This window comes from Pteropus alecto, unplaced genomic scaffold, assembly GCF_000325575.1.
Source record: "Pteropus alecto unplaced genomic scaffold, ASM32557v1 scaffold42, whole genome shotgun sequence".
In the NCBI taxonomy this organism is placed as follows: Eukaryota; Metazoa; Chordata; class Mammalia; order Chiroptera; family Pteropodidae; genus Pteropus; species Pteropus alecto.
This window is the reverse complement of record NW_006434825.1, coordinates 6,813,959-6,837,775: the sequence shown is the minus strand read 5'-3', so window position 1 is coordinate 6,837,775 and position 23,817 is coordinate 6,813,959.

Here is a 23,817-nt window from a genome sequence, read left to right as displayed (position 1 = left end):
GGGGGTAGATGTATATGGGAAATCTCTATACCTTCTGCTCAGTTTCGCTCTGAATCTAAAACTGTTCTCGAAAATAAAGTCTTTTAAAGAATAAATATATATATGTATATATATTCATATATATAAAATATATATAAATATATAATTTTTTAAAAAGAGCACAAACTTAATTAACACAATGTGTATTACAAACCTCATTTGAATCTTGAGAGATTATCTGGCTCAATTCACCAGTAATGCCATGGTGATAGTTTATACAAATCAAAGAAAAAACAGACAGGAACCACAGTCTCAGAGATAGTGACTAGACTCAAATTTAAAATATATATAAATATATAATTTTTTAAAAAGAGCACAAACTTAATTAGGACAATGTGTATTACAAACCTCATTTGAATCTTGAGAGATTATCTGGCTCAATTCACCAGTAATGCCATGGTGATAGTTTATACAAATCAAAGAAAAAACAGACAGGAACCACAGTCTCAGAGATAGTGACTCAAGACTCAAATATCCCAATAAAAAATAGTCTCTTTCATTCCATTTTTCTCCTTTATGCTTTTGTTTCTCGTTGAATGATGGCCTAATTCTCTTCTCTTTCATAACGTCTTTCCAAATGGTGAAGAAGGGGACCTGGAAGTTATCGTTTTCTAATCCCCAAAATGTGGAAAACTTTCTACTAGCATCCACATGTTGGTCCTGAGGAAGAACATTCAGAATCCACGCTTGGGCAATGTGCCCACCTCTTGGACCAATCACTGCTGCAGGATACGGCATATTACAATGACCCAGGACTCTGTCACATGCCTAAACTTGTGCCCAAAGATCAGTGTCTGATACTTTAGAGGATATGAAGCTTTTCAATAATGCCAACAGAACAAGCTACTACAAATCACTACACCCACTCGCTACCCCTGGGAAAACCTCTAAAGCATGGAGCTTCAGTACTCCCATCAGGGACATGGTTAAATTCATTTTTTAAATGAATATCAGAAGTGTACTATATCTAATGATATTTGGAGCTCATCACATTCTGAGATATGAGCATAATATAGTTGCCTTCATGTAATGTGTTCAGAAGCAGAAAACAAATAAAACATACCGAAATGTGAAGTCTGGACATTTAGTGAGAATTGCTCCTTAACTAAGTGCCTCTCTGGAATACTTATCTCCCACTTCATTGTGAATTATATCCATATGTTAGTAAACTTGTTACTATTATATCTTTTTGAAAGTCATCAAAACTGTAAATGTTAATTTTGCAAACTTTAATATAGTCATGTGCTGCATAATGAAGTTTTGGCCAACAATGAACCACATATACAATGGTGGTTCCATAAGATTATAATGGAGCTGAAAAATTCCTATCATCTAGTGACATCATAGCCATTGTAACATTGTAACATGTGTTGTAGCACAACACATTACTCACATCTTTGTGCCAAAGCTGGCATAAATAAGCCTACGGCTCTGTCAATCACATAAAACTATAGCACATAAAATTACGAACAGTACATAATACTCGATAATGATAACACACAACTCTGTTACTTGTTTATGTATTTACTATACTAAACATTTTTATTATTATTTTGGAGTTTTTATTTACTTATATAAAGAAAAATGTTTTATTTACTTATATAAATAAAAATGTTTGCTGTAAAATAGTATGCTGTGTTATACTGAGCAGTAGTTTCATTTTTTCTTGTGCTTGATTTAATCTCATGTTTTGGATAATAACATGATGTACAAGCTGTAGCCTAGGAACAACAGGCTATACCATATAGCCTAGGTGTGTAGTAGAGTGTACCATCTAGGTTTGTAGAAATATACCCTATGATGTTCGCACAATGACAATATCACCTAATGAGAGATGCATTTCTTAGAAAGCATCCCCGCTGTTAAGTTCCACATGATTGTAGTTGAATAGGCTGTTATAGGACATAGATGAGAACTACAAGGTTAAACTATTCTTAAACAAATGAGTAATGAATGGAAATATATTTAATCCTTCATCAAAAACAAATAGGATCTTATTTATTATTATTTAAAAACAAATAGGATCCTATTTATTATTAATAGTTACCAGGAATATTTTGAGGAGGACTGTCAATTTGTACTTTATGGCCATAAGCAAATAAAAGGGTTTCAATTTCTTTATAACTACTGTGTATTCTTAATATCAGTTTCTTCAATTTAAATTCAACCTATGTTAAATGACAGAGATTTCATTGGTATAATTAAAAACATAAACATATTTTAGTTGCCCAGTCAAACTGCATCTGTGTATGAATGCCCTCTCTGAGTACAGGGGTGTATATGAACTCACATTTATTTAAAGTTATTGGTTTGATTTCTTTTTAGGTAAGAGAGTAGATAACAAAACCAAACAGACAAGCAAAAAAAAAAAAGTTGAAAGTGTCAAGTAAATGACTTAAAATGAATAAAATCTACATAACGTCAACATGGTTAGTTTGTTTTATAATATTTTTGAACTGTAGAAATGTATGGCAACCACACTAATCATTTTCCTAACCTACATGATATGAAGATATGAAGAACACAACATGGAATCTATAGAACAGCGTTCAGAGGCACTATAAATATATTCAACATGCTACTCTCTCTAAAGAAGTTCCCCAAAGCGTAATTTTAGATTTTTAAAGATTAGCCGTATGTAAATCAAAACAAGTATACCATTTTAATCCTTTTCTCTCAATTTTGCAATTCATATAAACATGATGCCTTTGCACCATTCTGCATTTGTTCGAGCTAGGTGATCATCACACTAGAATCATTTCAAGTTAAATATTAAAATAAAATGAAAAGTGGCTAATGTGGCAAAAAAATTATCTATCTTAAAAAGGACATCATCTTGGAAAAAGAGTAATTAATTCTTATCAACCTTTAATATTGCCATTAAAAATAGTTTCGTAAAAGCATGGGAAGCTGTCTGCAATGATATACAACAAAAGCTTAAAAATGGATATTATTTGGTAGTAGTATCCGAAATGTTGGGCAGAGGAAAATAGGAAAATGCATCTATAATTTACAAAATTTAGAATTTTAAAATATTTTGTAATTTGAAATGATTACTCTTACAACATCACTATTTGATGCAGTAAAGTCAGTAGATAACATTCATTCCTGAACAAGCCTCATCAGTTCCAACAGCATCACTCCATCAAGATGATTTAAAGACCGGTTCCAATGTGGAGACATTTCCATGACTGCACAGTTAATATCTTGTTTCTAGAATTATGTTTTGTTTACTTATTGGTCTGTACCTTTTAACTCAGATTGTCTTTCATGGAATCCAGTTTGACAAATAACTTTGAGCACCCCTCATGTTCCCCATTCTGTGTTAGGTCCTGCTTCAAGGCTGAATGGTGAGTGAGACAGACGAGGTCTTTGTCCCACAGTGTTGGGCTAAGAGGAAGGTTGAGATGAACATATTTGATCATTAACTATCAAAAGGAATTGAAAAAAAATGTATAGGGTGCTAACGAAACATACGGCAAAGAGAATTAATCTTACCTAGATGTTAAGGAAGGCCTCTTGAATACTTAAACTGTGACTTAAGGATTAATTGTTGTTAGCCCATTAAGTAGATGGAGAACACTGAAGATAGAAGAAAGCTCAGTGATGGATTCTCAATGGAAAATGAGAATACTGTGTTTAATAAACTAAAAGAAACCTCCTACAGACTGAGGCATGGGCAGTAGTCTGTTTCTTCTAAAGAGAAGAGCAGGGCCAGGTCTAGGAGAACAATTTAAGTCATACTAAAAACTTAACACTTGGCGCAATTGGAAGCCACTGAATAATTTTAAGTAGAGAAACAATACACCAAATTGCACTTTGTAAAAGCTCTTCTAAGGCAGGAAGGATGTCCTTACTTCTCTATGTTCACCACAAGCACAATGCCTGGAACATATTAGTATTCCATTGGTTACATTGTAAATATACTGGCTTTAATGCAGAGGAATATAGGTACTGAAAACATCTCAAACATCAGAAGTATAGATACTGAAAGTTTCTGTCAACCTGGAACAGTTAATACTTTGAAGGTGTCAAATATTAGTTCAAATAATATACGTGAAATTCTCAATATAGAACCATCTAATTGAGGATAGTTAAACGTACGTTCAAAATTCCTCTTTATTTTCTATTTTATTTTATATCTTTTACTCCCTGAATATTCTTTTTTAACTTTTATTGTAGACCAGGAACAAGCAAACTATGACTCACGGGACAAATCTGGGCCACCACCTATTTTATCCTATGAGTCAAAAATGTTTTCTACATTTTTAGACAGTTGAAAAAAAAATTTTAAAGATTATTGTATATGTCAAAATTATACAAAACTTAAATTGTTTTCATAAGTTTTGTTAAACACAACCACACCCACTAATTTGCATATCATCTATGGCTCCTTTCATGTCATATCATCAGTGTTGAGTAGTTTTAACAGTCTGGCCTGCAAGGCTAAAATATTTACTAACTAGCTCACTACAGTAGTAGTGTGCTGGTCTCTCATTGAAAGGACGTAGACTCATTCTGTTAGGTATATGCCCCTAGAACCATTTGGATTTTAAAAAATATATCAGAATTCAATGAGAAGATATGTCCCTCGAACCATTTTTCTTTCAATGACCTTCAAAGTGGGTTTTTCACATTTAACTAATGTAATACTCATTATTCTAAGTGTCCTTTTTTCCCTTAAATTTCTTCTTTAAAGTTTCCTTCAGGATCATGTGGATAATAAAAAGACCCCCAGGTTGTATAAGTTATGTTCTCTGAAGCATCCTGAACTATCAGAGATCTGTCTCCCTCTTTTGTTTCTTATGTCAAGACTTTGAAATCCATGAACCACATCTCGGCTCAGGAAAGTATCAATGAAATTGGCAGCATAGATTCAAAAGTACCCTGAAAGAGAAGCTTTGAGAGGATCGATCACCTGTGCTAATAAAAAGACTATGGTCACTGCTGTCACCGAAGCAATGGCCTGCTTATGGTAGTTACATTTAGCACATGTAAGTATTAACGCTTTTGACTTAATACTTTCAAAAAAATCTATTTGAATTAGAAAAAATGCTTCCATTCATATTCAGCTGTGTTTTCCACGGTGATTTTACAATTAAGAAGTCAAAGGTGTTAACGAATACTAGAAAACCGTTAAGACATTGGGTTTGTCATTTTTTTCTTACTAGAATTCAAACCTGAGCATGGCTTGTGTGCAATGATGGAGTAGATAGTAAGCAATAGCTCTGAGTCCCACTGGAAGCTTACTCAGTGTTTCCTGGAAAAGGGCTAAAGGAGCCTTTTCCCCAGTTTCTCTATCTGTAGAGCAGGGAAACCTGCCAAAGTGGTTTCAGGCATGGCCTCTCCCTGGAAGACTGGTCTGTGGTCTGGCTGCAGAGTGAGCTCTCACACGAGGCTGGGAAGACACGTCAGGGCATGAGAGAGCAAGCACTGCACAGCCCTCACCCAAGCTGGCCAGTGCCTCTATTTTGATTATTCAAGTTCCTAGAATCATTTTTAAATGAGAAAGAAGCTTCTTTTGTTGTTCTTACTAAAGTACTATTTTGTTTTGTGCGTGTATGGTTTCTTTCTTTTTTTCTTTTTTTGGAATTACACTGTATGTATTAACAATGTTTACACCTCATGTGACAGAATACAGATTCTGAATTTTGACAGAAAATAAATAAGGTCAGTATTTGTTGATACCTTGTGCTAGAGATACCAACACATGCATACAAACCATGAGAATATTCAGCATAAAACAATTTGTCTTTTCAATGAGCAGCTGTAGCTATGTGAGATCAGTGATGCCAAGCCATTTCTTTCCTGATTTTTTTTCCTTTAATAGTATATCATCTGTTTATAAGAGGGAGGTAGAATGTTTGAAATTGATTGAATGCCTATACACTTATGACTTGTTTTATTTCTTATGCCAAGCAAATGTAACTTCCCCAAATGGAATGGTAATTATGACGATATGCAAGACCATTTAAAACCAAGTAATAAAAGATATTATTTTAATATCATTATTGCAATTACAAATGCTATGTGTTTTTTTGTACTTTATGCTTATACTTGCCCTATACTACTTTTAGATAATGGCTTTATATCACCGTGTATTAGAAATCTAAATCAATTTCTACTTTGTTGTTACTCACAGTATCTCCTTTCCCTCTATACAAAAACCTGTATGCTTAGGGTAATGTGGCGTGTAAAATTTTAGGAAATTTTGTTCATGCCATATTATATGAACATCATAGGAATTTCAATATAGATATCCCAAACCTATGTAAAAAATGTCCATTCTGAAGAGGTTACTATAACAAAGAGAAAATAGTCTTAGGCATTGCCATATTTTAATGGGGCCTTCTACTATTAGGAATGCCCATCCCCAGATTCATAGTAGCCCAAGGCCTTGAGGGAGAGGGAAGGTCAGTTTATTGCTGCCATCTTAACTTTTCATTCATGCACGTATTTCAGAACATCTTTTATCTTCATTTAAGTAATGGTCTTGTAACATTTATCATGATATACTGGCCCCAAGTCTATTACATGGCCTCTCTCTCCCATCTATCTACAACATACAAATTAAATAAACATAAGTTTGTATAAATGCTACATACTAAAGGAAAGGTGGAGAAAAAAGAGCACTCACTATATTGTAGGGGTGTTCTATGTAATAGAATATGACACATAAGATGTTATAAGGTCAATTGTGGGATTGCTGAATCATGGGCCACTGTAGAAGAGAGAAACTAATGAGATTAACTTTAATTGGTATCTTATGGCATCAGTGAGGGATGAGGAAAACAGGTCAACTGATCCTTAAGAAATGTATGGCTATGTATGAGTAAAATATAAAATACATAAATGAATTCCTATTATGTTATATATTTTTACCCAGAGAGCACCATTTTTTACCCAAGGAACAATCTTACAGAAATAATTGAATATAAAAATATGAAATTTTTTGCTTCTTACTATATCCCATCCTTGGAAGGCAATATATCATGCAAGTTTTTTAACCCAAATTACACAAATGGCTTCAATCTCTGTTGGGCAACCACAGAGAAGGCTTCCCTAGGCCACTGCTCTAAATCTGCTGGCGGATAAGTACTCAGCATCATTCACCATAATGATACAGGCCACCCTGTGTTTTGATGGCTACCAGGAAAAATAAAAAGCTCTCCGGAGGAGTATTAACGTGGGTTGTTTTTGGTGACTTCATAAAATGGAATAAACCCATAAGGTAAAAGTTACAAAGTAAAGTGAAAACATTTTAGGTTAAAAGGAAAAAGGTTTCTGTCAGAGGAACCTGTTTTTTCCCATTCTGACTTGCCTACCATCCCTCAGACTGCCTTACATTTTAATCAAGGCTTCTATCAAGTATTTGAGTAAAATTCTGTCTCCTTTTTGCCTCTGACTGAACTAAAATAGGGTATGTAACATTGAAATTTCAGTATTCTTCCATTAAAATGAATGTAGGATTTCATGCCTTCAAGCTTCTATGCCCTCAAGGCTGAAACATTATTTAAGAGTTTTAGCAAGAAGTCAAATGTGTCTAATGAGAGACATACTAATATTGACAAAAAATGAATCTTCTTACCTACCCCTTACTACCAGAGAGTTAAACCGTCCCTAAACCACTCTCTTGATATCCTTGCTTGCCTCAAATCCTTTTTGAAAATGAAGTAAACAAATAATAAGTGAACATGTCAACTTTTGAAATCCCATAATATTTCCATCTGCGGAGAAAACAAAATTAAATTCTCTCTCTCCATGCATAGAATTAGAATATTATTAAACTATTTAGCTGACATCATCTGTACAGAGAAGCAGCAGTGGACAAAACTGTGGATTTGGGATTTATATGGTTTTGTATTATTTTTCTAGCTTTGCTTTTTAACCTCATCAATTCTGGGTAAACTACTTAATCTTTAAGACTCTTTAAAAGGTAGTTATGCTGGTTACGTGAGATAATAAACAAATTGCTTGGCAATAAATAGATGCTCACTTGTTTTTCTCCTTTGACACCACAAATGACAAACACACAGACACACACACGTGGTTCTACGTAATCATAAAATATTCACATAGTTTTTGTAAGCACCAAATTAAAAAGAAACTACACAAGTGCTGAAAATGGTCAATGCCAAAAAAATGTATACTGAAATATAGAAGTTGATTTAATAAATCTACACATTTTTTTCTTTTTTAAAGAAGTTGGGATATAACATATAGAATAAAGTCTATATACATCTCTATGTATTTCTACATATGTCCATAGCCATTTATCTACATCAGATTAAGGTTTTTAAAATTCTCACAAACTCAAAAGCTCCATTCCACATCTTTCCACTAGATACATTGCCTCCATCTCCAAAAGGTAATTAGTATTCTGTATCATGATCAATTAGTTTTGTCTATTCTTGAAAATCATAAAGTCACAGGACATGTATTCTTATATGTATGGCGTTTTTGCTAAGCACAGTGCCTGCGAAATTCATTTACGTATGTGTATTAGTATTTTTTTCTTTTTGTTTTATCGTTAAGCAGTAAAATAACTACTTTGATTCAAATACACACTTGACTATTTGGGAGACTAATTCAAATGGTTAATAGACTTCCTACCATCTATTCTCTATTCTTCCTCCCAGTATTCAAAGAAGTCTAATTCTCTTTGTTTTTATCTGCTTTTTTATCACAGTTAGCATATAAGATTTTATTTTCCATCATTCCTATTACAGGGACTACGTCTCTCCTTGCATATGTTTTATCATCTCAAAGTCCATCAATTTCCAAATGAAAACATATTTTCATTCCCTTGATTATCCATCTCAATTCCTCTCCTACTCTATTCTTTACTGGTTATTACAATGACTTTAATGCCTGACATCACAGAACAATCCTGAATTAAGTTTGAAGTATAGGCATCACAAATCTGTTGTATTATGATCTATCATAAAATCACACTTATGTCAAAGCTAAGAAGATGGCAGTTGATAATGAAAATGGGCAAAATCTACAAATTTAACCAAGCATTATTAGAGCACAGCTCCCCAGTAATAAGCCTTTTTTTAAAATCCATTTCTTCAAATTCAATCTGAGAATCCCAGAAGGGCCTTGCGACTGAGTAAATTTTTTTTAAATGTTTCAGATGAGCTCTCTAAACAACTTATTTTAATTGGAGACATTACCCTAAGGAACATTTAAACCACATTGAGGAGCTTTAGGCTCAGAACATGCCATTTGCTGAGGAAGTTGCAATTAATTCATTTCCCTCCTGGAGGCACTGCTTAACATGTCAAAGAAAGAAATCTCTTCCAATGAGAAAGAGTAAACCTGAAGAAACTGACCATCTAAACTCTGTGGAACTTTCTTCTTAAATACTTTTTATCCTTGATTCTGGATACATCCTTCCATTTAAAGAGGAATATCAGGTTAATAGATTTTAATTGCTGTCTTACTCCACTGGTAAGTATAATGAGCAGAAGAAAGATGATGTACGATGAACTGATTGATTTTATGTCACTAGGAAACTTCACAAACCTCCAGTCATTATTTTCTTCTCTGTTTCCTGGCATTAACCTACAGATAGTATAACAGAGGTAAATTGGTAAAACTTCTGAGATATTTTCACTTAAAATTATTGGTAGGGAGGGAAATTATTTTCTTAAAATATTTTTACAGCCTATAATCATTTCATCAGATAAGCATTCCAGAAGAAAAAAAAAAAACCAACATAGATAATTAAATAATGATAGTTACCATTTATTGAGCAATTACTATGCCAGGGACTATGCTTTGTACTATATAAACATTAATGTATTTAATTTTTATTATAATCTTGTGATCTATCAATCCACATTTACCTTAAAAGGAAGAGATTAGACGTTCAGAAATATCAACTAAAGTATCCAAGATCACAAGTTTACGCAAATAGTGAACGTCAGAGATGAAACTCAAAAGTTTGTTTTGTTCTGTTTTCAAAAGCTCTTTGCAACGTCTTGCAATCTAACTGTAATTATATCTCCATTACTTTTGGGGGTGAGTCAGAAAGAATGGCTAATGTTTTCCCATTAAAATATCCATTGGGATGAATTAAGATTTTAGCCAATAAGGAACTGAAAATTAATAGTACACTTGTACATCACTGATGCCCAGAAGTTATAATACTGTCAACATACAAATGAAAAAATTTAAGATCAATTTGTCACTGCGTCCTTAAAACTAAAGCCTATATAACTTGACCCATGTCTCATGCAAAATTAACCACAAATTAATAAAGTGACCATATACAGTTATACATAAACAAGAAGCAGTTTTTGAGAGATTTGTTATAAATGTGTCAGCAAATTCTGAGAAACTTTAAAATGGATAGGAGTGAAAAAAATATAATAAGCAAAGTAAAATGTGAAAAGACAGGAGAGTAAAAGCGGGAAGAGAAGAAAGAAGAAAAGGAAAAGAAAAGATGGAGTGAAGTACCTAAAATGACCAATATTTCAGGTCAAACAACAAATGGCACAGCTAAGATTTGAATCTAGGCTTTTCTGTCCCAAAACTTGAAGAAGAAGATCTAGGGTTTCAGCCTAGATCTATTTCCAACTCAGTCCTCAGAGCTAAGTCAAAAATTCAGAAATAAATAATATGTTTTGTGTTTATAAGATCATGATTAGATTCTTTTTGGTAATAGAATGGAACCTCTTGTTCCATTAGCATTGTTCAAGAGGAAACCATCATGAATAACATCTTTTGAGCACACTTCTACTGTAGCCCTGGCTACATCATATTGTATTATGAGATGTCTATTTCTAATAGTAAAAATACAATGAGATTTTTCAAGGTATGGTCTTTGGTACCATCTCCATATCTTGTCATCTTTAGCACAGATCCCACAACATAAAGTCTATATTAAATGTTGTTTAAGTGGAGGACTGAATAAACAAATGAATGAAGGAAGGACTAAATGAGTTTTTCCAAAACTTAAGAATTCAGAATGTAGTCCTAGAATAAGAGGATCAATCGACTTGCATATTACTGTGATCATCACTCTCAACTTTCAAAAGTTCATGCATACCTTTCTTTCTTCAGGCTCCCGTTACTGCCAGTATTTTACCAGTTTTCTAGAACTAACAACACTAAATTCCTCTTTTCCTTTAGTTCTCATCTCCCTCTAGTCCATTGTCTTCAACGAAGCCAGAGTTAATCTACTAAAGCACACACAGATTGAGCTACTCACCTGCTTTCAAAGGCTCATGGTACTCAGGATAAATTCAGACTCTTTATCAAGGCTTTCGATGTCCTTGGTAATCTCCATCCTGCTTTCCTTTCCAAGTTTTATTACTTACTTTGTGCTAATCTAACATGATCTACTGACTGTTCTCTGAATGACGTTGTCATAGGCCTTTGCATAAGCGTTCCCTAGGTCTGACACGACCATCACGCCCCATTTTTGCATGAGTTATCCCTATGCTATCTTCAACTTATGATTAAGTTTCTTCCTACCTTGAGTGGCTTTTCAGGTTGTCTCTTTCTCTGTGATTCTGTATAAATTAGTGCATATCACTCTCAGATCATTTATCTTCCACAGTATTGTAAACTAGTTATTTATTTATCTATCCCTACTTACTTCCTGTACCTTGGAGGCAGAAATCATTTTATAATTTTTGTTTTATTTTTCTATCACCATTTTGCAACACACACAGTAGGTACTCAACTGATGTTGATGTGATCAAACACAACATGACAAAGCTACAAATGTCCTAACAGCTCATCAAGAGTTCAGCCTTATTCCTTTGTCTCTGAATCCCGACTCCCTACTGAGAATGAAACTAAAAGCTCAGTTGGAAATTTGCTCTATGCTTTGATTCTTCAGTGTCCAGTTCACTGACTGTTTTTCCTCCTTCCAATTTCTCTCCCTTGGGCCTTTATTAAAATGCCTGCTGTATTCTGTCCTCTCCTCTGCTGAACATGGGCAGAAATCTTAAGAGTGAAGCACAGATCACCTGCCATACAGATCAATGCAACAGAACAGGGAGACTTACTTTCCAGGATGTCTGCCCCATCACGGAATGGCGTTTGTTGGCAAGGCCTCTGTATATTTACCTGTGTGTACATAGGACAAGTAATGAGAACATCTAATGCCCTAAACAGATTGAAAAAGCTCTTCAATTTTAATTTTTCATCTTTATATAGGTTAATGGCTAGGTGAACGGTTTCCTTGAAACTCATTAGTAGGAACAGCTACCACTTACTAAACACATACTAAACAATTTCTAAACTAAGAGTTTATTAAGTTCTCACTCTACACCTAAAAGCAGATGTCATTATGGCAACATTACAGGTAAGAAAATATAGTTCTGAGAGTTTACAAAACTTGCCTAATGTCCTATAGCTAGGAGGGACAGAATTGTTATTTCAACACAGACTGTATCAGAATCCTCGCCCTGATAACTGCAATGCTACTGTGCTGATCAAAGAGTAAGAAAGGCAACCAAATACACTATTTGTCTGCTTTGACCTGTGGGTGTTTGGATTCACAATCGTTTGCTCAAAATCACTTACCTGATTGGAGCAGTTGAGGGAAAAACGTAAACAGGAGCATAAAGTGAAGAAAGGCATCATTTTTACACTCTAGCACACAGTGTTAGACTGAGAGAAAAAGTAGCTACATCTAAGTGAATTAGTTAACATCAAATGTTTAAGATAGTGTAAAATGACATTTATTTTAAAGTCATTAAATCATTTTGGTAATTTAAGGTCATTAAGTCATATATGTATGTTGTCCGTATGGAGAAAAAAATACATGTCTTGCAGCATAGCAATCAAGAAAGCCAAAAGGAATGTACTTACCCTTTCGTAGGTATTTCCAGACTCTCCAAAGAATGCGAAAGGAGAAGAGGACCCACTGGTATCTGGAGGTAACTTCAAGGAACCCGAAAGAGCCGACAAACTGTAAGTCACCTGGACACTGAACTTCTGTCCAGCCGACACGCTCGGTGTCTCCATCTCCACAATCAGCATCTGCTCCCATCGAATGTATGTGGAGCAAAAGTTCCATGGAAATTTCTGCTTGTTCTCTTCAAAATTCCCCTGTAAAGAAATATGTTTCTCTTTTATCCACTGATATGCACATGATCATCGTTATTGGAGATAAAAGTATAATGCTATTTAGGATTTTAATAGAATAGATAAAACTAGATAAAATAAGAAACAGAAGTCGGATCACTGTCACTAATTAACAATAGGACCTGACCCATTACTGCCTTTTATTTTTACCTCAAAAGGAAAATTCGGGGTAAGAGATTATCCTCAGTTATCTGTTTGGTTAGCATCTTCTTTGCCTAGCGTGCCGCAGTTCCCCACAAAGACCAATTTGACCACCATGCCGACCCCCATCCCCACCCCTGGCGGGGTCTCCCAGTTGGCTGAGCAGACGCACTGCCCTGAAGAGGGCAGGGATAATGGAGTGTGTGATGACCACAGGGTATTATGAGCAGGGCAGGATAAAAGACGCTCCATAGGCTGGTCTAAGCCCAGTCGAAGACTCCAGAGGGAGAGGAGCAGTTGCAGGACTGTGGTTGGTGGCTTACTCGGAGGAATTGAAAGCAGAAGTAGTGGTGACTGGTGTGTGAGACTCAGGGAGAAGCCCTCCCGGAGCGCACCCACATATCAAACCCGAGGCAGCATGGCGGGCTCCAGGGCAGAAAGGCCTCAAACTGTCCTCGGGAGCTCTGGGGCCTCCCTCCCTGAGCTCTGAGGCTAAATGCCACAGCAGAGGACACTGCTCCCTCCACCTGCCAGAGAGGCAGAGACTGTGGGAAGCCCTGACAGGTGTGGTAAGGAAGGTGTGGCAGAGCCATGAGGAGCTTTTTTCATAAGCTTAGGCTTAAGAAGCAAATCCCATATTACACGGCCAGATGCAACTAAGCAGTGGGCATGTTTAATAACACCACAAAGAAACTGCAGCAACTGTACAGACAATATTTCATGTTCAAACACATACTGATGTTTGAGAACAAATTTAACCAGATTAGCAAAAGAGATGTATGTGATCGATGCACACAGCCATGTCGTAATGGTGACTGTGGGTATCGATGCCCTACCGTGTCCAGCCCCAGCACTGCACTACCTAACGTCCTGCTACCGGCTGGACTAAAGGTAAATGATGAAGAATATGCCAGATGTGTATGTGACATCCAGGCAAGAGGCCACGAGCTTAACAAAACCTTAGCGCTAATCAGGTTGCCTGATTATGGAACGTTCGTTCATGAATGAAATGTTTGTCTATGATACTGAAAAGCAGCAATTCTGCCTGAAGTTTGCCACTGGCTTTTCTCTTCACCTTTCAGCTGTGTGCCCCGCTTCAATTGCAAAAGATCTTGTTTATTGGAAGAGCCTCCTCATTTACCTCTGACAGCAATCAGTGTAGGGTTACAGAGCACCTCCGTCATCCCAGCTGCAGACATAATGGATAAGCCCGTTTGAAGCAGAAGCCAAGAACTCAGTGGTAAGTCTTTGCAGTCTAGGAGACATGATGAAGAAGCTTTGAGAGAGAAGATAAAAGCAGGTCCACTCGAGCCTTTGGTGTTCTTAGGCTCCCCCCACCCAAATAAATTGTATTTGGAAGGGTTCAGGGTCACATAAGCTACCACATGAACGCCTTGCCACATTGGAGAGGCTCCTAGTACTTCTCCAAAGTGGTCACAAGGCTGAATTCCAGATATTTCTTAGATGTCAGCTCCTCTAATCTCATACCTACTGTTGTAATATCCTAGAGAGCACTCAGACTGTCCAATCTATTCTTGAAGACTTACTACCCAAATCCAGGCAGTCTGATCACTTGTGGGGCATTTTTAACCATTATAAAGTCTTTCTTTTGAGCCATAATCCATCCTCCATGACGGCCATGTACAGACTTCTGTATACGTCTGCAGCAGTGAACATGCCTATGCACACGTGCAGAATTTTAGTTGCTATCAAAATGCAAATTGTGCATTCCCCATGACCAGCTGTGTCACATATAAGAATCTATCCTAAAGTAACACTAACACAGCTACATAAAATAAAAGTGATGAGGATGTCTACTCGTGGATTAGAACTATGCTGGCAAAACTGGAATGACGTGTGTGTGTGTGTGTGTGTGTGTGTGTGTGTGTGTGTGTGTGTGTGTGTAAGAAGACGTTTCTCTAGAGGGAATTCCTGCATCCAACAGGAGACTATACTTGAAAATCTCAAAGGTTCTTCTAATGGTAAGTTTTTGGTTTGTTCCACTAAAGAGGGCAGAGGAGCAGACCTTTCTAATTTCACTTGCTTCTCCACTTTTTCCTCCCACTCCGCCCAGGCTGTGGAGCTTCATGGAGAAGGAGATCAATATCAGGTCAGCATCAGGAGCTTTCACGTGGTCCTGGGATATCTGGGGAAGCTTTAGTAATGCTGGATGGAGACTCGGGACAGATAAACACAGCACTGGCCATATCAGTAGGTCCGGGAGGAAGCAGGCTGGGCGAGGCACTCCTGACACATCCTTGGAGAGACTTGTTGTGCTCAGAGAAGGTGCTGCAAACATATCCTTATCCTCAGAGGGAACTTTCAGCATGTCAAAATAACTTCCTGTCTTTCCACACGTGGAGACTGCAGGAGATGACATAACCAGCAAGCCTGTTGTAGAGACAGCGGAAGGGCCTGAGGTGGTACCACACAACTCGATCTTGTAGAGTGAAGTTTATATGACTGAACAGGATGGAAGCCAGAGGGTCTCCCAACCTGATACTGAATCCCAAAGGAAAAAGTCAGAACTCCGAAAGACATCCCTATCCCATATAACTGGAGAGAACAAGTCGACTCTAATATCATCCTTCTTCTGGTCCTTAGCTTTCTGTGCAGCCCACAGGGGTGAGAAAAAGGGAAAAGGGTAGAAAAGCCCAATGGGCAGATGACACAGTTCTTCTCCTTACAAAACTACCGATCTCAGTCCTACTGCAAAGGAGTCCAGGTTGTCTCAAAAATTTGAAAGAAGCTTATCTACCACTAGTTCCAGGTCTTCAAGTCAGAGCCCCCAAAAGATAAGAACTTCAAAGCCCTCCCTACTGCACAGACTCGTCCTAGGTTCTGCAAGCAAGAGAACCCAGAAGAGGGACTCTGTCTTGAAAAGGCTCCGAGCCCCAGCTACTGCACAGACTAAATTCTTAGGCTGTGAAAATTTAGATCCAGTAGGACTGGCTCTTCAAAGCCCGCTGCACTGCAGGTCGGACAGAGCTAAACGTCACATGTGAGGCCACGGAGGAGAAAAGCATGGAGACCATCATGCAGGCAGCAGAGTGTGGCGAGGGGCTGGCAATCACTGGTGTCGGAGTCAACCTTTGAACCCAGTCAAAAAATAGAGCCAGAACATGGAAACCAGGGTGCTTCCAGCTTAAATGCTGTTGACTTTAAGGAAATCTAAACAAATAAAACGACATCTCTGCAGGAAAAGAATAATTTGAGACTGATGCGCCCACTCCTATAAAAGTTTTTCTTTTGGCATTTAGGTACAAGACTATACACTCAAATCCATGTTGCCCACTGAGTGTGAGAGAAGTACTCAAAAATTAACTGTTCATACTTGATAATCTCCTTTTCCCTGGTCTCTGCCTTGGCTCCTTATCACTCAGCTGCAGTTGCTGGGGGGTGAACGTTAGAAGTAACTTTTAAAAAGATTAAACATCTGAAGCTGTTTCAATGAATTGTGAATATGTTGATTTTTTGATTTCTGCCACAGCTCGAAACTATGCTGAGTGACTGTATTCACGAAATAGGACTACTCATAAGGGGTTAAAATGAAAGTCCTATTTTGGTTGCTAGTGAGATAGGTTTTTTGCACTAATTAGACAATTTTAGAAAGTGCTAATTGCTATTCTCTGCAGGTATTTCTCTGATGCTGCCTTTGCGGGCTGTGGAAGTTTCAGTGATATAATTTCAAGAATTCACTGAGGTCTCCATTCCATCAGATTCCCAGAACACTGAACACAGGAAACTCACACACGTAACGACACTCAAACTCACATTCGAGCACAAACACAGCCCCGAGTCAAGGGATGGTGGTAACACAATTCTGCAGTACCTGCCTCTCTGCTATTCATTCAACTACATTGTAAATTGGTTTCCCCCAGGGAATTTATGTTATTACACAGTGGGTGACAAAGCATAAAAATTGCAGTTTTAGTGGACATAGATTGCAGCGTGATATAAAGGGAAGACAACAGACTTTAAAAATCATACACCTTGGGTTGGGATCCTTACACCACTCACTGGGGGAGAGAGCAGGGAATGCACTGATTCCTTGGCTGCAATTATTGAATCAGATCATACATCTCAGGCACCTCATACTGAGCCAGGCACAAAAATTGGACATCAACAGGTTACATTCCTCTTTCTACTCAATTGCTTAAATTTACATGGCTGGCATGCTCGATGTGGTGATCATAAGATCACAGAATATCTGGAAAAAAAAATGGGAATAAGTGGACTCAGTTGAATTAGAAACAGATTCTCTCTATTACAGGTATTTTCTAAATTGGTATATGCCTCAGATAACTGTTCTTGAGAGTTAAGAAATTGCCAATATGTATTTTTTTTTTTAATTACACGTTTGTTTGTTTTCCTCTTTGGGATGAGCTATAGACCACTTTTAAAAATCTGCAGCAGAATAATGCAAAAACCATCAGTGGAATCTCAAACCTGTCAAATCCATCATTTTTACTACTACTTTGGATTTTATAATAACATAGATACAAAATTATGGTTAAGAACTCACCTTCCTAACCCATGTTCCTCCCACCATCCCCAACCAAACTCTCCCTTACACACTGCTAGATTTTTATTTCAAAATAACTTAACCATTTCTCTTCTCTAGCAAATGTGTCCCAACATTTTTCATGTCAAAATATGCCTAAAAAATGATATGGATATGGCATATTAGGTTAATTGATATGATATATGATATGGCATGTTGTAGCTGCTGTTAGCATTTTTAGGCAATCTCATGAGCTAAAATAATTTTGGGGTACATATATCTTTCTGAGAGCTATTCTATTTTTGAATATCATTGTCCCCAACTTCCTTCAATAATTATCACAATGAAAAGGATAAACAAAAGGCTAATAGGAGCTAACCTTTACTGACCATCTCAAAGATGTCTAGTATGTGTGATTCATTGTCTTGTTTTATCCAACAAACACCCTTGGGGGAATATTACCTTCCCATTTCACAGATGAGGAAAATTAAGCAGGTAGGCTACCTGCTTACATATTCTGCTCTGTTTACTAAATTAAGATTCCTTAGAGATTGATCTGGGAATTGAACTCAGGCAGATGGCTGAGTCTTCTCTATAATTTTTTTTTTAAACCCAAGAAAATTATTATTGAGTTATTTAACTATTCCATGTACTTCCTTTGCCAGTATTTCATTCTACTAAATTATCATTTAAAGAATGATTCCTGGAGCTAAACACAGTATGTCTGATAACAGAGCCAAAATATCTAAAAATGGCAGCCTGAGACACTCACAGTTTCCTTGGCACCACATCAAATCACTAACATATAACCAGCTCTTCTTCATATATTCACCTCTTAATATCGCCCCCATCATCCCTATTTGCTTTTATTTTTCTGGATTTATTTGAATTTCTTCAATTGCTGAAATGTAAATGAAACTCATATGAATATGGCATATCATTCCAAATTATAATGAAGCATTTGAATCCTATTTCTATTATTTAACTTAGTTACTCCTCTCATCTCCTGGTCACTTGAAAATGTGATCACCTGAAGCTTTGGCATGATGCAAGTTATCTGCAAATATGCTAACCATGTCAAGACCAATAGCACACCTTGTCGGCTGCAATCCATGTCATATGGAATTAGTGTGTGCGTGTGTGTGTATATGTGTTGTAAAACCAGAACTGTAGTTCATTGCTTTCATTTATCCTGTAGAATAAAATCAGAAATTCTCAAGGAAAAACAACAGAATTAACCAATGTTTACTACTGCAATGTATAAATAGAAAATTAAAGCAATTTCAAACAGAAGGAAAGGAAAAAAGATGGAGAGAGAAGTCATACCGCATTTATACTACTTATCTCTGAGTGATGTTAGTGAGTTGTGTTAAAATATTAATTCAGTCAATCTCAATAATTATAGATAATACTACTTTAAGAACAATGACTAAAGAAGCAACAGTTGAAAAATGTTGCTCGACAAACCAATAATTAACAAATATGAGAAAAACCTCAGTCATTATTGTTAATTCTTTATCCTCAAATTTAAGATAATTTTTGAATGTTGAATTTTACTGGGATTGTTCAGTTTAATACGATAAATGTTAAGGAATCTTGGTTTTCAAAAACAATAAAAAGATAAAAGAACTTTGATATCCAGCTTTGAAAAAGAATTAAGGAACATTATAATAAAATAAAAAAGTCATTAAGTACGTGTGTGAAGGCAGATTGGGGATTATATATTATACACACACACGCTAAATATTTTTATCTCCCATGGAAAGAAGGCTAACATTCTCCAATGTCTTTTTACCCCCATTCAGATCATGTGTCTGTATTTTGAGAGAAAGAATTGATTTAGTGGCTATAGTGAGTGGCTCTCTAGTCTAACAAAAAAGAACATTTTAATCATCTGGACGTTATCTAGAATCCTGTGTTAGGCACTGAGTTGTTATTGTAGGCACTTCTGAGCATCAATTTTTGCCATCCATAAAATGGGCATGATGACATCTGAAACACAGGGTTCTTGTGGTATTAAAAATATATATATTTCTCTATGTTTAAAACCCTAATGGTTCTACTTAGAACAATCTAAACCCCTTAGGAAGGCTTACAGGTCATCACATGACCCAGCCCCAGCCTTCACCCGGTTCCACCAAACTGTCTCATATACCTTTACTTCTTTTTAGGACCTTTGCACTATAGCTTCCCACTGCTTGGAACCTCCTTTCTGAAGATCTATGTACGCCCAGACTCTTATGATTCACATTTCTGCTCACCATTTCAGATTCATCTTTCAATCTACAACATAAATTAGTAATTCCTGCCCAATCATCCTTTTCCTTGTTTATTGCCTGCACTGTTTTTTCAGCATGATTACCAAAATCTTTGGATTATAAACTCTATGAGAAAAGGGACCTCGCTTATTTCTTTCGATCTTTGTCCTCAGTGTCAGTACATAATAGATGCTTAATATATTTTGGTCAAATAAATTATACAAAGGTCCCAGCATATAGCTCAGTTATCATAGACATAGAATAAATATTACTTCCCTCACTTCTATTTGAATTTTCTGGCTGCATAATGATGCCTTTACAATTATACAGTTACAACGTAGAGGACCTATATATTGAGACTATAAGGAGATAATAAAATCAAAAAGAGAAAGTATAAGCACACACACACAAACACACCTTACAGAATCTAAGAGAATAGGTCTTGAGCAGATTGCTGGGTGTTTTTAAAAAGGCAACTTAACTCTCTGAGGGCTCTCAGTCTCTTCGATAACATGAAATGTTTCAGGAAGATAATCTCTAAAATCTAGATATACTTTTCCATTGTAAAACCTAATCTATGTTTGAACAAAATGGAAATCAAGCCAAACAGGGAAACAAAAATACATGGAGATCATCAACGTATCTACCTTGCATTCTGGAGATTCTCTGTAGTTAGAGGGAACCATTCTCATACATATTATTTATTTTTAATCTTTGTTATAGGCTCTTCTTTTCCCTACTTTCCCATTAATGTAGTAGGTGAATATTAGCTTACTTCCTCAACACAGGACTGGATTTCTTGCTGTTGATTTTTACCTTCCTAATATCTTCTTCTGAGGATTCTTTCTGTCTCACCCGATGTATATTTTGAGCTATCGGATGAGGCCCTGCCTCCTTACCCATGGTCAGGCAGGTTAGAAGGCCTCATGTCACTAAATATACAAGACTAGGCACATGACTCAGACCGGATGTGACTCACGGGGATAGTTTATTTCATTAAACGAACCATAAAAGTATACACGTTTTACTGAAATTTTTAACAGACATGTTTAAAGCAATTTTAGGTTCACAGCAACATAGAGAAGATACAAGTTTTCCCAAACACAGCTGACCCCACACAAAGAGCTTCCCCCATTGTCAACATCTCCCACCACGTGGGACAAACTGACACATTATCACCCAAAACTCCATAGTTTGTGTTAGGCTACACACTCGATGTTCTGAAATTTTACATCAAAATTTATTCCACATGTCCAGAAAAATGACATTAAGTGACTGAGCTTCTGAAGAGGAGGTCGACTTTCATTCCTAAGAAAATAGAAGCATCCTATCTACCCCTGTCTTGGCCAGTCACCCACATCCAAAAAGAATGGTTGGGCAAGAGAGGGTCACATGTTTCTCTTGATTAAATGAGCTATAAGGCTATTAGCCGGATGCCACTACACAGAGAGGACTGCACGAGCAGAAACTCAACCCAAAGTAAAGTAAGTCTGAGCAATGGGAGGAACAGAGTACTCTGGACAAATACCTTGAGTACCTGGGTTCATTCAGTCGAAAAGGTAGAAACAAATCTATATTTTTTAGTTCCATAAGCCAGTTAACACCTGCTCATTTCTATTTCTTTTAACTTATTCTAGTTTGACTTGGGTTTCTCTCACTAGCAACCAGAAGAATATTGACCAACATATCCCTCGTTCCTTTTACCCTGTGAAATTACTCTGGCCACATTCACCACTGCAGAGGATACAAAAGTGGCTTTTTTAAGATGCACAGTAACTTGAGTCATGTTTGATACTGAATGTTTGGTATAATATTTAATCTCTTCTTTCTCACAATTTAAATAATGGAGAAATGTTTGTATGTTCCCAAAGATGTGCCCTGACTCTTTTATCAGTAGGCAAAGGTACACGGCTCTAGCTCCACCTAAACGTCTTTAAAACCACAAAACAAAACATACCAAAAATCAACAATGACGAAATAGATCTGAGCTGGTCTGTAACACTTATCAACCTCCTCCTATTTTTGCAAATTTTGGATTTTTCTTATCAAAGGGCTCTGATACAAATTAATTTCTATTTTGTATGGGAAAATTCCCCCATTCTTTTTTAATCATAAAATCTATGTTTTCCATTCATTTTCTCAATAGGTATTATGAATGTCAACCATGGACCAGAGATTAAGTTGTATATCACATGGCAAATAAAAACAAATGTGGTAATTATGAAAAAAAAAAAAAAACAACTAACACTTGTTCAAGATGACCAAAGATGATTCAAGAATGGAATCCACCTTACTGACTCCTTTTACAATGCTCCTTTTTAAATAAAAAACTTCTATATATATACACATATACATGTATATACACACACACACACATATATACACACACACACATATGTGTATATGTGTTTATACATACGCACACACACACGCGCGCGTGCGCACATACATACATACATACATACATACACACACACACACACACACACACACACTGTTGTTTCTATATTTGAGTCAATGGCAAAAAATCTGCATTTTTTTGCCTCTGAGTAACAAATATTCCTCAAACATCAGTCTACCCAGAGACAGGTGAGGAATTCTCCCCAGTGTGTACAATAATATCTCAAGAAGACACACAAAAATCACCCTCATCTACTAGAACTTACTAAAGAAATCATTTAAAACTTAAGCTTCTCTTTAAAACATCAATTTTTACTAATTGAAGAGAGAATTACTAACAACATTTGACAATAATAGCATTTCAGGCTTTAATCAACTTTTAAGAAAAGTGCTAAAAATAATATATTTAATATATATTTATATAAGCATAATATATAAATATATATTTTACACATACACACATATGTATATGTTCATAAATATAATCATTCGGATGTATGTACTTATATATATATATATATATATATATATACACACTATATATATACACACACACTATATATATATTTAGCATTTCATTTATTTTCCCCCTCCCCTCTCCCCGCTTCCTTCTGGTAACCACTAGTCCACTGTCCCTGTCTGATTTTCAACCTTTTCTGTCTGGCTTATTTTGCTTAGCACGATTATCTTGAGGTCCACTCATGTTGTTGCAACTGGCAGCATTTCATTTCTTCTTATGGCTGAGTAATATTCCATTGTATATATGTACCACAGCTTCTTTATCCAATCATCTATTGTAGGATACTTCGGTAGTTTCCAGGTCCTGGTCACTGTGAATAATGCTGCTATGAACATTGGTGTGCAAATATCTTTTTGGATATGGGTTTTCAAGTCTTTGAGGTAAATACCCAGTAGGATTGCTGGATTATATGGTAGATCAATTCTTAGTTTTTTGAGGAACCTCCGTACTGTTTTCCATAGTGGCTGTACCAATTTGCAGTCCCACCAGCAGTGTATGAGGGTTCCTTTTTCACCGCATTCTCTCCAACATTTGTTTTTACTTGTCCTGTTGATTATAGTCATTCTAAAAGGTGTAAGAAGATATCTCCTTGTGGCTTTGATTTGCATTTCCCTAATGATTAAAGACGTAGAGCATCTTTTCATGTGCCATACATCTGTTTCTTCTTATATTTTAAAATACGACTACAAGAAAATTGAAAATCACGTGTGTAGATCTCATTGTGTTTCTTCTGTTGCACAGCACTATTTCAGAGGTGTGACAACAGAATGTGGGTGTGAGCAGATGAGCAGGCGGGTTTTCAGATGTTCCCCGCCCTGCTGCAAATTGGTCACCGGGCCACCCGC